General features: G+C 38.5%; 1 pseudogene across 1 annotated transcript; it reads left to right on the top strand.

The window, feature by feature from the left end:
- The first annotated feature begins 448 nt into the window (after positions 1 to 448).
- Positions 449 to 4,900, top strand: LOC149189791 (nucleobase-ascorbate transporter 1-like; annotated as a pseudogene). The gene is made up of 15 exons (XR_016255934.1): positions 449 to 590; positions 1,242 to 1,324; positions 1,536 to 1,633; positions 1,730 to 1,906; positions 2,043 to 2,143; positions 2,238 to 2,313; positions 2,554 to 2,613; positions 2,717 to 2,901; positions 3,174 to 3,270; positions 3,447 to 3,533; positions 3,653 to 3,711; positions 3,821 to 3,912; positions 4,025 to 4,102; positions 4,199 to 4,359; positions 4,467 to 4,900. The product of XR_016255934.1 is annotated as a nucleobase-ascorbate transporter 1-like (transcript).
- The last annotated feature ends 605 nt before the right edge of the window (positions 4,901 to 5,505 follow it).

Genomic DNA, 5,505 nt, shown 5'->3' with positions numbered 1-5,505 from the left:
TCCGCTATTTTGCAATAGTATTTTCTTGAGGATAAACCCTCCGGACATTGGGATTTCCAATAAAATGGCCCTGAGCAGGGCTTCTGATTCGGTTTCCTTTGAATGTTTGTGTGGGCAGGTTTCAAATTCCGAGTAGGTCGATTCCCAAAGATGCTGCCTATCAGATCATCCGCGATAAGCTCATCATGCAGGCAATCAACAAGAATTATGTCGACATGGATGAGTATCCTGTCACTACAGAATTGCAGGTAATGGCAGGGTTTGGGATACTAGATCTGAAGGCCCTTCTCAGATCCGTTTTGGTCGTTAATTTTATTTATTTTTCTTTGTTTTCTCAATTCTTTATCTGAAAGTGTTCAGTGCTTTCATGTGTCTGGATTTGGAAAAAGAATCGATGCGTGAACATAATAGCCAATCTGTTTAACGCCCCACTTGGCGATGGAGAGGAAGCTGTTGGTGTGGGCACGGTTGGATCTTCAGAGGCGATCATGTTGGCAGGCCTTGCATTCAAACGCAAATGGCAGAACAAGCGCAAGGCAGAGGGGAAGCCGTATGACAAGCCAAACATTGTGACAGGTGCAAATGTCCAGGTAAGATTAACGCAATTCGATTAGCCCAAGCGCATCTAAATTCTGATCTTATGTCAACATGGATTCTGTATATCAATTTGAAGCCCAAATTCATGGATGCTGTATATTAGTTAGATTAAATCAAATCCATCTAGATTCTGGTTTGATATGCATCTTAACCTTAAAACGAGCTTGATGAAGTCGAGGTTACATATCTGGAGTTCATAATCTATGCAAATAGAATCATGGCTCTCTGTATTTCGCCAAATTCTGAAACCAGACCCGGCAGTCTGCCCCAGAGCAAGATTGACCCTCCTGAAGCTACCTAACCCCTCCTAAATCTGCTGATTCTTGGCAGAAATTTCACTCAAACATAAAACTACTGAGTTATGATTTCAGGTTTGACTCTTGATTCTAGATTCTTGACAATGGACAGTTTAATGTTTGAGTACCTTCGTTTATTTTGGTTCATGAATCTTAATTTCAATCTTCACGCCATGGCCCATGGTGGTTTTGATTCTTGATGGATGAATGGTGATTATGATTGATAGGGATCATATGATTGATTGTTGTTACTTTTGTGATAATGAGCAGACGTTAATGTCCAGTGTAAAGATAATGGTTTCTTTCACTGGAATTGTTGTGTAAAATTCTTGTTTGTTGTGGAATCAGGGATGGGTGCTACTTTGAACGCAGGCAAACCCAAGAAGGGTTCGATAGTAGCAGTGTTTGGCCTGGGGGCTGTTGGGCTTGCTGTAAGTACTAATAACAACTGCCCTCTTTATGTTCCACTGTATGCATATTAGTATATGTTGCAATTTTAAAGTCCTCAAACCTTTTTCTAGGGACTATTCTGTTCACTTCCCCTACCTGCATTTTCATTGGGACCAATATGATGAGGGTAGAGTTTAATTATATGTTAGCCTTCTGACCCATCTGAGAGTAATTGTAATTAACTTGGTGCAGCGGAGACAATTATTTTGGGTTTTCAACACTACATTTTGATGTTGGGAACTACAGTCATGGTTCCAACTTTTCTTGTTCCAGCGATGGGAGGAAATGATGTAAGTGCCTCCTCATAATATCTTTGATTTTAAATTTCTTTAGTTTTGTGAAATTTGGGTGGACTGTAGCCTCAATTGATTATTCATCTGAAACAGCATGACAAGGTGCGAGTAATACAGACATTGTTATTTGTTGCTGGGCTCAATACGCTTCTGCAGTCATTATTTGGAACACGTTTGCCAACAGTTGTTGGTGGTTCATTTGCATTTATTATACCAATAACATCTATTATAAATGATTCATCCCTTCGGAGTATTCCCGATGACCATGAGGTAGGCATGTGTGGTTATCAGTCAATACTGAAACAGTACAGATGATATTGATTGTGAACAAAAGAAAGTACGTTCTCATGATGATTAATAAGCTGAACACCACCAGGGCCATAACATTTCAGGTTTGTCATTGCAGAGATTTGTTCATACCATGCGAGCTATCCAAGGAGCATTGATTGCTTCGTCAAGCTTGCAGATCATCCTTGGTTACAGCCAACTTTGGGGTATTGTTTCTCGGTATGTCACTGCACTATCAGCTTTAGTATACATCATAGGTCTTTTCATATATGCCATGGTTTCTAATTTTGACACTCCTGGGGATCTGCATCAGGTTTTTCAGTCCACTTGGTATGACGCCAGTTATAGCTTTGGTTGGATTTGGATTATTTGAGCGTGGTTTTCCTGGGGTAAGGAACACCATCTTTCCTGTTCTCAATGAAGTTAATTAGTAGCAACTGTCCAGATGGTATTTCTGCTCAATGCATTTAGCAATAATGTAAATATTTTGGTGCTATGGTCGGGTTTTGTTACTTTCCTGTTTGTAGTCCAGGCCTTGCTTGGTTGATACACAGATAGACACAGGCACAGTCACGTACAAATATTCATGTAAGAGTTGTAATTCTAAAGCATGGTTTTTAACATTTCAGGTTGGTAAATGCGTGGAAATTGGTTTGCCAATGCTCATTATATTTGTTGGATTTGCACAGGTATTAATGATGTTTTTCAGTAAATTACTTAATTAAGCAGCTTTGGATGCATTACGATTTATGGTCATTGCTTGACTGGTTTTGATCCTCCCGTGTGATGCAGTATTTGAAGCATATCCAGGCACGAGATCTACCTGTTTTTGAGCGCTTTCCGGTGCTTATTTGCATTACTCTTGTGTGGGCTTATGCTCATCTGCTTACTGCAAGTGGAGCTTACAAGCATGTGCCCGAGAGGACAAAAATCAACTGCCGCACTGATAGAGCTCACCTTATATCATCTGCTCCTTGGTATGTGGTTTTATGACCAATGTAAATGAAAAAGGAGTGCCTGCAAGTTACTGATTGCTAAAAGAATAGTTGATTCATTGATAGCTATGATTTGATTAATTTGTTGAATATAATTGAATGCAATGATTTGAATCATCATTTAAAAATGGATGTGGTATATCCGGAAGATTCTATAAACATTGAACGCAATAATTTGGATCATTGTTTACATACAGATATATCGGATGTAGTTTTCCATGTAATAAGATCATGTTTCAAAATTTTCTATGCAGGATAAACTTACCCTATCCTCTGCAATGGGGTGCCCCGACTTTTGATGCTGGCCATACGTTTGGAATGATGTCTGCAGTTCTTGTTTCTCTTATTGAGGTTATATACTGCTGCCACATTTTTACCTTGTGTTTTCAAATAAGTGATCGGTGTTATGGGATTTGGCATTTGAAGTTGTTAGATCTTTAAATATTATGAGGCAGACATGGTTCTTCCAGTAAATGCAGTTGTAATTTGACAATAACGTATCATGAAAATTTAACAATGAACTGCAGTCAACTGGAGCATATAAGGCAGCTTCACGACTTGCGAGTTCCACACCTCCTCCTGCATATGTTCTTAGCCGGGGTATTGGATGGCAGGTGAACTGGCTGGGCTGATTGGATTAGATTGAATTTCATTTTATTTGAATTGACATAATTCACGTAGATGCGTTTATTTGGAAAACTGGATGGAACTTACTAGCGTTGTTATGCTCCAGGGTATTGGCATACTATTAGATGGCCTTTTTGGGACAGGAACCGGCTCCACTGTTTCAGTGTGAGTATTCTCTGCTCATTGCAGTTTTTATGAAAATATTACTATTAAGAGTACTGCATTTTTAGAAATTCTGTTTTAACTTTTAATTCAGGCGATGTTGTTATTTCAGAGAGAATGTTGGGCTTCTTGGTATTACTAGAGTAGGCAGCAGGCGTGTTGTGCAAATATCAGCTGGCTTTATGATCTTCTTTTCAATATTAGGTTGGAGACTTCTCTTTTCTTGTGATATATATACTTAGTTGTTTGAGAGAAATGTTTAGAATCTTTTCAGAGTCTTTGATATTAATGTATTCCTGTATTTACTTACATTTAGGGAAATTTGGAGCTCTTTTTGCATCAATACCATTTCCCATATTTGCTGCATTATACTGTGTGCTCTTCGCGCTGGTTGGTAAGTGATCTCAATCAATCTGAATGAAATAAAACATATTTGGAATTTTAGGCCTGTGGGTTTCCGAGTGTTTCTATTTACTGCCATTTTTCCCAGGGGCTGTTGGTGTTTCATTCATCCAATTCACTAACATGAACTCAATGAGAAACCTGTTCATCTTGGGAGTTTCCTTATTTCTGGACCTGTCTATCCCACAATACTTCAATGAGTTTTATGCTACTTCCAGAGTGGGCCCTGTCCATACAAATGCAGGATGGGTAAGTTCAAAAGGAATTCTGAAGCATGCATTGTTTTGATTTTCAATGTAGGATGTAATAACTTGATACAAGGTTTTGTGCCTAATTTAATTTGTCATCTGTTGCAGTTTAATGACTTCCTAAACACCATATTCTCGTCACCGCCGACGGTTGCACTAATTATTGCATTATTTCTAGATAACACTCTAGAAGTTGAGAATTCCAAGAAGGATAGAGGGATGCCATGGTTGGGTAAAATTTAGAACATTCAGAGGGGACAGTTGGAATGAGCAGTTCTACACTCTACCATTCAATCTCAATAAGTTTTTCCCCCAACATGATTTTGAGGATCTGTTGTAAGATTGGATAATGCCCACCAGCAAATTGTCAACTGAATGTATCATTATGATATTTCCAATTGGTTCATGAATTGGGATACTCAATCCTAAGGAGATGGTAACAGACATGCATCTCCCAATGATTGAGTCATCAACCTTGCAGTTTTTTTTTTTTTTTGAAGGAATACAAAGCCAGATGATGTGAGGGGTAGAGCGGCAATATGCATATGTTTCTCTTACAATATGATTGTAATATTTTTTGTTTTTCTTCTGTGGGAAATTTTGTACAGGAGTTCAAACAATGTATATAAATAGAAAGATGCAGAAAATGACAGTCAAATTTTGTACTCAGAATTATGACAACAAAGCCCCTACTGGGTTTGTGAGGAAAGAGAGCTTCAACACCAGTTCTGTCTCCAACCGCCAAGATGATCAGTACGCTACTAATATGTTTAGTGAAGAATTTCTGCTATTCTCTTGTAATCTATAGGCCCCCAAAGCTCCTCATAGATGAGAATATTTGCAGGATGTTAATATTGTTGTAAGTTTCTAGTAGTTGTGGAATGACTTACTTTTGTGCTGCTTCTCATCTTCAACAACAAGAGTTTCTGTGGTGAATAAGCAGAATCCATGTCCTGCCTTGTGAAGCAGCTCTCCACTGTGATAGCGTTCTTTGTAATGTCTCTAATAAATCCTTTACACTTCTATTTCATTCTGTAATATGATGGGATTCACTCTACAAGATTAGGGGATTCACTCTACAGAGTCCATGTCATACCTTCTGAATCAGCTCTCCACTTATGTTAATTTTCTCTGTAATGACCCTAAT

This window comes from Pinus tabuliformis, chromosome 3_1, assembly GCF_031772625.1.
Source record: "Pinus tabuliformis cultivar Carrire ecotype Pingquan chromosome 3_1, CPIR1, whole genome shotgun sequence".
Taxonomy (NCBI): domain Eukaryota; kingdom Viridiplantae; phylum Streptophyta; class Pinopsida; order Pinales; family Pinaceae; genus Pinus; species Pinus tabuliformis.
The sequence above is the reverse complement of the archived record's forward strand: the minus strand, read 5'-3'. Positions and strand labels throughout refer to the sequence as shown.